This window comes from Marmota monax, unplaced genomic scaffold (assembly GCF_021218885.2).
Source record: "Marmota monax isolate L192 unplaced genomic scaffold, Marmota_monax_Labrador192_F-V1.1 WCK01_AAM20220418_F8-fsc00024, whole genome shotgun sequence".
Lineage (NCBI taxonomy): Eukaryota > Metazoa > Chordata > Mammalia > Rodentia > Sciuridae > Marmota > Marmota monax.
Window position 1 is genome coordinate 21,131,737 of NW_026695224.1, and position 12,264 is coordinate 21,144,000.

A 12,264-nucleotide genomic window follows, 5' to 3' on the forward strand; every position below is an offset into this window, starting at 1 on the left:
TTTTCAAAATTCACAAAATAGCACATTTTGTGGCGGACCAAACATTAAAAATAAGCAAGTTCAGCTGGGCGCTATGGCTCATCCCAGCGGTTGGGGAGGTTGAGGCGGGAGGATAGGGAGTTAAAAGCCAGCCTCAGCAATTTAGTGAGGCCCTCAGCAACTTAAGACCCTGCCTCTAAATGAAATATAAAAAGAGCTGAGGATGTGTCTCAGTGGTTGAGTGCCTCTAGGTTCAATCCCCAATACCAAAAAATAAAAAAACAAAAATAAAATAAGCAAGTTCAAAACAAGCCTCAGCTATTTAGCAAGGCCCTAAGCAACTTAGCAAGACCCTGTCTCAGAAAATAAAAGGGCTGGGGATGTGACTCTGTGGTAAAGCGCCCCTGGGTTCAATCTAGTACATACATACATACATGCGTACATAAATACATGCATGAATACATACATAAATAAATAAAATAAGCAAAAGAATCACCCACAATCCCACATGAAACGAAAGTTGACATTTAGGCTTCTAGACTTCCAATGTCTTCTGCCATTCCAGGTAGTTAAGATTGAATCAGAGGTCCTCTACCACTAGTCCTTCTGTTTTTTGTTTGGAGAAAGGATGCTGCTAAATTGTAGAGGCTGGCCTCCAACTTGCAATTCTGCTTCAGCCTCCTGAGTCACCGGGATTACAAGCATGTGCCATTGAGCCTGGTACTAATGCCTATTTATGTGTGTGTGTGTGTGTGTGTGTGTGTTTGAAAAATGGGATGGTACTACACATATTCTTTCATGCCTTCATTTTTATTAAACATTCAATGAACATCTTTCCATGTCATTTTTCTACAGTATCTTTGACAGCTACATAGCACCCCAGTGTATGGATGAAGGAAAGTTGTTTTGTTTAGGCTACTTAAAAGTTTTGTAGAACATTTAGCCAGGAGTGGTGGCACACCTGTAATCCCAGCAGCTGGGGAGGCTGAGATTGCAAGTTCAAAGCCTGCCTCAGCAATTTAGCATGGCCCTAAACAACTTTGTGAGACCCTGTCTCAAAATAAAAAGTTTTTTAAAGAGCTGGGGTTGTGGTTCAGCGGTAGAGTGCTCTCCTCACACGTGCAAGACCCTGGTTCGATCCTCAGCACCACATAAAAATAAATGAATAAAATAAACGTATTGTGTCTAACTACAACTAAAAATGAATTTAAAAAAAAAAACTTTTTTAAAAGTGCTGGGGATGTGGCTCAGTGATTAAGCACTTCTCTTTCAATCCCCAGTACAAAAAAAGAATGAATGAATGAATTGAATTAATGAAAATACCTGGGCACAGTGACCCACACCTATAATTCCAACGACTTGGAAAGCTGAGACAGGAGGTTGAGGTACAAACATGGCAAATTCGAGACCAGCCTCAGCAACTTAGTGACCCTGTCTCAAAATTAAAAATTTAAAGCGGTAGGGATGTGGGTTCAGTGGTAGAGCTACCCTGGGTTCAATCTCCAGTACCAAAATAAATAAATAATGAAAACAAATCTCATAGAGAATGCATTGGCTAGACAATGTACCTTAACCTAATAGCAAGTTCCAATTTTTTGTGTTTGCTGGGGATCAACCCAGCACCCCACCCCATACTCACCCCACACATGCTAAACATAGTGTACTGCCATTAAGCTACATCCCCAGATGCATTCCAAAATTATTCGTCTAGGGCTGGGGATGTGGCTCAAGCGGTAGCGCGCTCGCCTGGCATGCGTGCGGCCTGGGTTCGATTCTCAGCACCACATACAAACAAAGATGTTGTATCCACCCAAAACTAAAATAAATAAATAAAAATTCTCTCTCTCTCTCTCTAAAAAAATATTCATCTAGTTGCTCAATTTAGAATGGAAGAAGGCCTCTATAGAAAGTAAAGTCTAGGGCTGGGGTTGTGGCTCAGTGGTAGAGCTCTTGCCTTGCACGTATAAGACTTTGGGTTCCATCTTCAGCACCACATAAAAATAAATAAAGGTATTTTTAAAAAGAAGAAGAAGAAGAAGAATAGGGGAAAAAAACAAAAGTAAAGTCTACTTAAAATCCAAAGGGTACCTTTATCAAAGCAGCTTCTCAAAAGAAATGGCATTCATCACAACAGACATCCTCTGTGATGCAAAACCTCTCAAGGATAGAGAGTGGTGGCAGTGTTAGGGAGACAACTTTGGAGAGCAGCTCCAAGTCTAACAGTAGGTGGCTCTGTTGTAGGATGAGTTCTTGGTCCTTAAATGGTAACTGACAGATTATGGCCTGCCACGGTGTAAATTCTCTAAGTGTCTGTCAAAATCTTGAGTTGCATGTGTGCTATGGTTTGGATCTGAAATGTTCCCCAAAAGCCCACGTGTTGAAGGGACAGTTCCAGCCCAATACTATTGGAAGTGGTGAGATCTTTAAGAGGTAGGGCCTCGTGGGTCACTGGGGATATGGACTTGCATGGAGTGTGGAACCTCTCCCTTTTCTCTTCTTTTCAATCTTTCCTGTTACATCTGTGAGGTAAACAACTCCAGTATGACCACATGCTTCTGCCATGATGTGTTGTCTTTCCACAGGCCCGAAAGCAATGACACCAATTGATCATGAATACAAACCTCCAAAGCTGTGAGCCAAAATCATTTTTTTCTCTTTATAAGTTGATTATCTCAGATATCTGTTTCAGTAAAAGAAATCTGACTAACAAAATAAAGCCCATAACAATGAAATTGAGGCTGGTAATTCACATATGGGGTCTGATGAGATATAGGGTCATATTCTGAAGGGGATAGGGAGTTCACTCCAGTTTCTTACCTATGGGATCTGTTAGGGATGCACATCTGGAGCGTACAGGAGAATACACTCCGCTTTTAAATCACAGAACAACCTATTATTCATATCTGAACAGTTGAAGTGTTTGGAGTCATTTTGAAGCTGCATAGTTTAGTCCAGTCATGGTGGCACATGCCTGTGATCCTACTGATTTGGGAGGCTAAGGCAGGAGGATAGCAAGTTCCAGGCCAGTCACAGCAATTTAGCAAGTCCCTCAGAGACTTATCGAGACCCTGTCTTAACATAAAAAGTAAAAAGGGCTGTGGATTTGGTTCAGTGGTAAAGCCTGGAAGCGCATGGCCCACAAATGACAGAGGCAGGAGACAGGAAGCAGACCTCCTGTCAGCAAGCTTTCCTTTATTCTGTAAGCAAAGTCAATTATGAGGCACGGGAGGGCTCATTTTCTAGGTATAGGAAATGGCCCTCGGGTTGCACAAGGAGTCTGGGTTTTATAGTTTACGATGAGGGCAAAGTAATCGTTGGAGACTGCAGATGTGTGGTTTGGACAGTCAGGGACCTAGCTGAGAAGGTTCAAATTTTAACTCAAGAGGGCAGTTGTAAAAAGTTTGAAAATGAGTGTCACTGGGAAAGCTCATAACTCCTTGTTCACTGCTTATCTTCCTTCCTCCAGGACCCATTGTTACCCAGAGCTTCACTATTTGCTTTTCTCCTTCCAGGACTCATCTGCAATGAGAAAGGGTAAAAGTTATTTGCCTCCTTCTTCAGGACCCATTGGGGTTGGGAAGGGGCAAATGTTTGCTTTTGGTCGAGATGCTGGGGATGAACCTGGGAAGGGATGAAAGTTTGCTCTTTCTCTGAGGGTCCATTATTACTGGGAAGGGGTGTATTGGGAGAGGTTTAATGTTTGCCTAATTTCCCCTCCCTCCTCCCAGTCACACCACCCCCATCCCCTGCCTTTTTCCCAGGGAGATGTCTTTTAGGAATATTATTTTCCAACAACCTTCAAAGCCCCTCTGCATTCAATCCCTAGTCCAAAGAAGAAGAAGGAGAAGGAGAAACATAATACATACATAATAAATTGACATGGAACACAGACCAGAACAAGTCACTCTCTCCCCATTTGAAAAAGGAGAACATTCCTTGACATGATTTTTTTTTGGGGGGGGGCGGGGGGCGGGTACCAGGGATTGAACGCCGGGGCACTAAACCACAGGGCCACATCCCCAGCCCTTTAACATGACTTTTGAAGAATGAGGAAATCATCTGTTTGCCAGCCTCCTTTTGTGTTCATGTGCTGTGTGTGGTTGTGTGTGTGCACACATGCATGCTTGCCTATGACTTCTCTGATTTCCTTTCGCCTTCTATTTAATCAGCCTGGAGCTTTGTCTTCTTTGTTCTGGCCTAAGTTATTCTTCTCCTTCAAACTGCATTTATAAGACATTTCACATTTTCATACTTTCTAGATTAGGTTAAATCCACCATGCTGCTCCCTTCATAGCACCCCATCTTTTATCTTTCTTGAATATCTTCAGTTATCTCCTTGGGGGGCAGGGACCCTGTACAGTGAACAACACCTAGTCCAGGATCTAACACATTTTTTTCTTTCTTTCTTTTTTTTTTTTTTTTTTTTTTTTGGTACCAAGGATTAAACCCAGGGGCACTTAACTACTGAGCCACATCTCCAGCCCTTTTTAGAGACAGGGTCTCACTGAGTTGTTTATGGTCTCACTTTTGCTGAAGCTGGCTTTGAACTCACCATCCTCCTGCCTCAGCCTCCCCACTGCTGGGATTGTGCATGCAGGAAAAGCACTCTACCGATTGAGGTACATCTCCAGCCCCTCAAGCATCAAATTTAGCTGGATGAAAGAAGATTTTTGTGGAAGGCAAAAATCTACACTTTTTTTTTTTTACTGGGGATATAAAGTGGGGGGCATTACCACTGAGCTACATCTCCTGCCCTCTTTATTTTTTATTTTGAGCAGGGTCTCACTAAGTTTCTGAGGGTCTTAGCTAAGTGGCTGAGGCTAGCTTTGAACTTGCAATCCTTCCAGGATATCTAGTTGGGGTCTAGGTCCTTGGTGTCCTATAACATAGAATTGAGCAAGACACACACAAGTAACAGGCAGAGTACAGATTTGTTGAAGGTGAAGGTAGAAGTAGCACTCAGTCAGGTAGAGCAGAGTGGATTCAGCAAAAGAGTCTCAAACCCTGATGTCTGGAAATAGTGTCTTATGTGCTGAGCTCTGGGCAGTTTTTTTCCTATATGAAGACCCCCCCCCATTTGCCGTCATTGGAAATAGTGTCTTATGTTTTATATGTATGTTATAATTTTAAGACTGGAAGATACCACACCACATGACACAGATCACCAAAGAGGTTTCCGCTTTATTACAAAAGGCTGTGTGTTTATATAGGTCTAAGGAGAGGTCACAGGGCTGAGGTAGATAACAGGTCACCCGTTTATTGGCAAGCTCTTCCATATGTCAGTTCCGGAGCCCAAGAAGTTAATTCTAATTGGGGCTAAGGCTTCCCACCAGCAGGGTTTGAACATTGGCGCTGGCGGGAACGTTTTGCGCCAGTGAAAGAAACAAAGAGGAGAAAGAGGGTCGTTAGACGCCATGCTGGGGTTTTTCTCTGGGGTGCTGCTGCCGTTATATGTTTTCCCAACATTCCTCCCTTTTTGTTTTCTTAGGAATTGGGGCATTATTGGTCAGATCTGGCTGCTTCCAGCTGTGCAGGGGCGGCATAGGGCCTAGAAGGGGAAGTGGAGGAATGTTCGGGGGGCCAGGTCTGGGGATATCATGGCAACCAGAAATAAAACCCAGTGGCTATAGACAGCTACTTTCGTAGGGGTGAAGTCTATGAAAGTTCCCTGAAACCACAAGTCGTCGATGGCGTCGAACCAGTCCTGGATGGAGGAAATAGTTGGTATCAGCCACTGGTCCTGTAACAGAGACTCTAGGAAGTATTGGAAGCGTTGCCTTGACATGGCGTCACCAGCACCTGAAGAAAATCAGAGCAAACAAAAGAAGGATGAAGATAAAAATTAAAGCAAATGTCAGTTTTTGGCAGAAGTTCCATGTCAGGGGACTGACAGAGAAGAGGCCAAGGGCCATGAGGAGGCTTAAAAGGACAAAAAGGGCCAAGAATCCAGGATGGCAGATTAAGAGGTTCTCCGGGCTCGTTGTCTCCCACTGTCCGATGTCCGTTGCATTCCATCGTGCCTGGTAGTGAGCTTCAGCAATGAGTGAACTGTTCTCTTGAAGATGTTGGGGGCTCATCGGTCATCAAAGGCTGGTAGTACCTAAGCAGAGGCTGGTTGAAAGTTTGGTTAGAGATCTTCCGTAATTGGCCCTGTAGGAAGCGAAGCAGACAGGGCAGGAACAGACACATCAGGAAAAGAAGACATATGGGCCCTAAAAGAGGCAACAGCCACGATTGGAAGTGGGCTAAAAAGAAGGTGGCAAATGGATTTTGGTTTGGTAGATTTTTCAAAGAGGTAGCCAAGTCGGTGAGCTTGACTACATGAGTTTCCACAAGGCCTGATTCATTGATGTAGTAACAGCATTCTTCCTCAAGAAAAGACAGGTTCCACCTTTTTCGGCTGTGAGTAAGTCTACAGCTCGTCAATTTTGAAGAGTAACTTGAGCCAAGGATGTGACCTGCCTTTGTAAGGATGCTAGAGATTCTGCCGTAGAAGTGAGCGCTTGTTCAAGTTTAGAACTTAAGTCCTGTACAGCCCATAAGGAGTGTCCTAGAGCTCCACCAGAAATTCCAGCTCCCGCTGCAGATACAGTCAGTGAGAGACCCACCAGTATTGGAAGGGAAGCAGCCTGCTTATTCCTCGCTGGGGGAGACAAGAGGGCCTGCGCTTCAGCTGGGGTATAGAGAGTCAATTGTGGGACAAGCGTCACCAGTATACATGGGGTAGAGGTGTTGGTGAATAAGATAGTGATGAGAGAACCATTACACCAGAAGAATGAGACACGTGGTACATAGAGGGTGAAGTTAAAGGTGATGTTAGAGTGGCAAAACTTTGACTGGGAGACACCCAAGCCCAGGAGGCGGCGCTGGGGAATCACAGTATGGTTAGACTCCTCGGGCTCCCATAATGGAGTGTCGGGTGAAAGGGTTTGGAGAGAACGGCGGGCAGATGGAGTGGAGAAATTTGAGAGGTCAGAAGCCTAGAAGTTCAAGGGAACTGCTGCAAGCAAAGGTCGAGTCAGAGGAGTCAGAGAGGCTCATAAGTAGCAATCAGTTGGTGTGATGGCGGGGAGGGTTAGATTTAAGAAGGTTACAGTTTCAGTAAGTAGTCGTAGCCATGAATACTGTGGTGGACTCCTGACATTAGGCTCATATGGATCCTGTATGGAGTCTAACAACTGCTGTTTGGAATGCTTTAAGAGGAGGACGATGATGTCCCCTGGAAAATGGTGATGACTGTGAAAATACCACTTAGAAGAGTGGGAGTCATGGTGGAGTATGGGCAGTTATACGAGACAGGCGAAGCTTTAGAGGATAGTTAGGTTGTGGAGAGCAGGAGTAAAGGGGAGGTCTAGGAGGTGACTCTTGAGGCTCCTCTGGGGTAATCTTGTCATCAGCAGGTGGGGTGGCCTCCTGGTGATATGGCTTCAACAGGATTCCTCAGTTTGATCTGCTATGAAGCATAGCATTGCTGAACATAAGTGTGATGAGGTGGCCCAGTTGAATCCAGTAACATTAAGGGCCCGATTACAGCCAGTGAAAGGCCAATCGCCTTGGCCCATAGACTGAGAGCGGATGGTGCCATCCTGTTGCAATGTTGCTTGGACGTAGAAGCGCCATCTGTGGGTTGGGATAGAAGCTTGAGAGAGATTAATGATTAGTAATAGGAGAGGGTTGGCGAGAAACTTTGAGTTTGGTGGGCCCCAGCATGGTGGAAATATGACTGCATGGGGTCCTGTCTGGCAAGGTTTCAACGACTGAGAATGTAGCTCTCGAAGTAAAACTGCATCACCCGGTTGAAGAGGGTCCGATTTAATTCCCGATTGTGCTGGAACAGAAGTAACAGATGGTGCAGGAAGACACCAGTGTGCATGTTCTCTTAGGAGTTTGTATAGAAGCATGAGATAGGGCAGGTGGGACACAAGGGGAGGAGGAGTGACAGGAAAGTTTTAGTTGATTAAGAAAGGCATCCATAGAACAGCTCAAAGGGGCTAAGGCCTGAGGGGGCTCTAGGGGTTGCCCGAATTTTGGTGAGGGCCAATGGCAAAAGATTGGGCCAGGACAGTCTGAGTTCAAGCAAGTTTAGTGAGATGATCCTTGAGAATGCCATTAGGCCTCTCAACTTTACCCAAGGATTGGGGTCAGTGGGGGATGTGGAGCCTCCAAGTGCTGTTAAGGCCTTTGGAAACTAGTTAAACAATCCGAGAAGTGAAGGCTGGACCGTTGTCTGACTGGATGGAGGGAGGAAGTTCAAACCTAGGAATGATCTGCTCAATGAGGATTGAGGCGACAGTGTCAGCAGTTTTCCTGGAGGTAGGGAAGGCTTCTATCCAACAGTAAGAGAGTGCTATCCCCAAATTACAAACAGTTAAATCCTGTGTCAAGGCCTGACCAAAGTCGTAGGGACTGTCCCTGAAGCCTTGGGGTAGGCCTGTCCATGTCAGCTGTTGAAACCTAAAGAATGTAAGGTCTTCCCATGTGAAGGCAAAGAGGTAATAAGAGTCAGGATGCAGAGGCACTGTAAAGACATTAGCTTTAAGATCCAGGACAGTAAAGTGAATGGTCAAAGGGGTATATGAGAAAGAAAAGCATGAGGGCTGGAAACCGAGTGGCTGGGAATAACTGCCTCATTAATTAGGCGGAGTTCCTGGACTAAGTGATAGGCTCCTGAGGGTTTGCATACCAGAAATATAGGAGTATTACAGGGGGAGTCTGTGGAGAGCCATTCTCACGCGTGACTGGGTGACTCCCGGTTTGGGCCTGAGGCTTCTGGCTGTGTCGGAATTTTCCCGGCCCTTTCCTGATGAGAGAACCCGTCCGTGTGGGGATGTGACTGACCACTGACCCCGGGGGCCCAATCACTGACCCTGACCTTGGAGTGCGGCCCCCCCTCAACCTTCATTGGATGGAATTATCCCCTGAATTTCTTGTTCCCCAATAAAAGGCTACTCCCTGGCGTGCTCTCTCTCTCTCTCTCTCCTGCTAGCCCTGAGTAATCCTTACTGCCCTACGGGTGGTTCGAGGTTGGAGCCAGAGAGGGGAGCCGTCTCGGACCTGGTCATAGAAAAAGGTAACTGAGTCTGTGTGTTTTATTTCGATCTCTGCTAGCTAACTTTTATGCCAAGAACCTCATTAATGAAACCAATGCGCAGGCCGCATGGTGGAGGAGTCAGTAAGGATTGGGAGTCCCTGGGCCAGCAACCGTGTATAATGGGCTTAAATCCCTCCCTATGTGTTTTGGAGATAGGAAATTGGGAACACAAGGAAGTTTAGTTTGGTGTTTCAGCTGGGTATGGACTGGCTTGTGGTGGGAGGCAATAACCAGCATGGAGATGTCTCAGACCTAGGGATCAGGGGGCAATGGCACAGAAGGTACTGTCAGGTCATTAGAGAGGGTAAGAGTTAAAGGCCAAAGGAGATGGGTGGTAGTATTCTTGGGGTGTAATTGGAGGGTGGCTCCTAATAATTGGAGAACATCTCTGCCTAGGAGAGGAACTGACAGGATGGAATGACCAGAATAGTGAGTGAATTGGTGTCCCTCCAGGACACAGGCCAGCTTTACCGTCCTGTTTGGGGAGAAGGGTTTGTTATCAATCCTCATAACTGAGACCTGGGAAGGAAACAGAGGCCTAGAATGGGCAGACAAGACAGAATAGGTAGCCCCTGTGTCCACAAGGAAGGTTATGGACTTACCCGCTGCCTGGAGCATTACCCTGGGCTCGGAGAGGGCTGAGGGGGTCTTTGAATCTGTGCTTCTTCAGTCTTCTGCAAACCTCAAAAGTTCAGGAGAGGGGACTGCCTGACTGGTCATACCCCCTGCGTAGAGGTGCCAAGGAAGGGCCAGCCAGGGGCAGTCAATCTTCCAATGTCCTGTCTGCTTACAGGTGGGGCATGGCCTGGAAGGAGGCTGTGGGTTTGGGCATTGGCAAGCCCAGTGACCTTCGCATCCATATTTGAGGCAACCCTCTGGTGGAGAGGAATGCTGGTTCCCCTCTGAAACTTTTGCTGGAGATGTAGGCCTCAGGGCTGCTGTCAAGACCTGAGTTTGGGGTGTTACCCTCTTTTCTGCAATGGAGCCTGCTTTAAAAGCCATTTTCACCAGATCTCAGATAGGGGTCTGATAGTCCTCCTCAGCTCATTTGAGCTTTTTCTAATATCATGAGCCGATTGCAACCCTGTAGCCCTGATGGGAGACTCAAGATCTAGCTTAATGTATTTGGTTAGGGCCTCTGTAAGGCAGTTGAGAAATAAGGATGGATTTTCATCAGGGTTCTGGGTAATGTCCTTCAGTTTATCAAAGTTAACTACCTTATTAGAAACTGCTTGCATTCAGTCCCAGTTAGGTTCAGTTATGGGATGTGCACTCGGACTATCCCTTCAGCACCAGCTACTTCCCTGAGAGAACAAAGGAACTGTGAGTTATCTGATAAGAGGGATCAGTGAGGCACTGACAGGTGGGGGGGGGGGGAAGGACTTATCAGTAGAAGAAGTGAGCAGAGTGGGGGGAGGGGGAGAGGCTCGGAGGGATCCGGAGATCCCACCCATTGCAGCCAGGTGGGACCCATCCTGCCTGCCTATTGGAACCTGGCGGCAAAGGGAGACGCGAGTCAGGGGCTCGCGAAAGCTGCTGTGGCACAATGAAGGCGAAGGACAGCGGCTCGCCCGCCGGCTGAGGTGGGATCCCGAGGCCTCTCCAAGCCGCCGAGGGCACACTACCGGCCCGTTTCACCCGCCGCACTGGGAACATGGAGCAGGCAGGCTAGAAGCAGGCAGACAGAGCCATGGGCGGGGGGCACCAGCAGTGGCCAGGAAGAAAAGGGAGGGGAGGGGGATGTCTCCGAGGAAGAGGAGGGGAAGTGCACAGGCAGGGCCACGGGGGCGGCTGCAACAGGGAGGGGGGGGGGAGTGAGGGGAAGGTTGGGAACAGAGAGCAGAAAGCAGGACGGGGAGGCCTGGGAACTCTTTCTACCCTTTCAGGCGCCGGCAATAGTTAAAAGGTCCCGGAGGAAATTTGGATCTAACGAGCCTTCTGGAGGCCAATGATTGTCATTATCTAGCGGATATGTGGGCCAATCTTGGGTACAGAATCTGATAAGAATTTTGGGCTTGAGGTCCGGGGAGAGAGAGAGAGAGTAGCCAAATTCTTAAGGAGACACTTGAGTGGTGAGGCTTCCGGTATAGGCGAGGAGGCATCCGTGGTTAAAGAGTGGAGGAAGGGACAGAAAAGGGAGAAAAAGAATTAACCCAGGCTGTAGAAGCTTCCTGGAAGCATAGAGCAGATGGAGGATCACCTGGGCGTCCCCGAAGTGACCAGTCCACTGCGAGTAGGCACAGAGGGCTCAGCTCGGTCTTCACCGACAAAGTGCAGTCTGTGTGACCCTGTAAGGTCCAGGCCACGAGCCACCTGACGTCAGGAAAATTTTTCCACCGGAACAAGAGAATCAAGGAAGGAAAAACAGAGCCCCAGCAGAACGCAGCTCCAGGCCAGAAGTTCAGCTCCGGGCTGAACACAGCTCTGGCGCGGGAGGAAGAGACCAGGGAGCCTCTCTCGTGTAAACCCAGAAGCCTCACGCCCCAAAGGGAAGCGGGTCACCAGAGGGTCCACTGCGACCAGTGAAGGTCTTAGTGGAGTGCATTCCCTCCTCCCTACTGGGCGTCAGGAGAGTGCCGGACAATCAGCTGCTAACCTGAAGGGAGTTGGCCAGCTGGGGAGGAGGGAACCTTACCTAGACCCGATCAGTGGTGAGTGCAGGGAGCCCGTGCCCAAAAAGACAGACAAGGGCGAAATGTGTCCTTGGTGACGGCGGTGGCAGAGACAGGGCTTGGTTTGTCGAGCACACCGTCTCCTGGGTTTTGTCACCACTGTAAGACTGGAAGACGCCACACCACATGACACAGATCACCAAAGAAGTTTCCGCTTTATTACAAAAGGCTGTGTGTTTATATAGGTCTAAGGAGAGGTCGCAGGGCTGAGGTAGATAACAGGTCGCCCGTTTATTGGCAAGCTCTCTATATGTCAGTTCCGGAGCCCAAGAAGTTAATTCTAATTGGGGCTAAGGCTTCCCACCAGCAGGGTTTGAACATTGGCGCCCGTGGGAATGTTTCATGCCAGTGAAAGAAACAAAGAGGAGAAAGAGGGTCGTTAGACGCCATGCTGGGGTTTTTCTCTGGGGTGCTGCTGCCGTTATATGTTTTCCCAACAATAATTCACAATAAAGAAACCACCTAGGGCTAGGGTTGTGGCTCAGCAATTGAGCGCTCACCTAGAATGTTCGAGACCTGGGT

At 47.5% G+C, this 12,264-nt stretch overlaps 2 long non-coding RNA genes across 2 annotated transcripts in view; one reads left to right on the top strand and one right to left on the bottom strand.

The window, feature by feature from the left end:
• The window catches only part of LOC124086788 (uncharacterized), a 38,423-nt gene that overhangs the window by 509 nt on the left and 25,650 nt on the right, over nt 1-12,264 (top strand). The window lies entirely within an intron of this gene.
• On the bottom strand, nt 5,141-11,353 carry LOC131423817 (uncharacterized). The gene is made up of 2 exons (XR_009225876.1): nt 11,271-11,353; nt 5,141-5,778 (listed from the first exon to the last, which is right to left on the bottom strand). It is a non-coding gene; the product is annotated as an uncharacterized LOC131423817 (long non-coding RNA).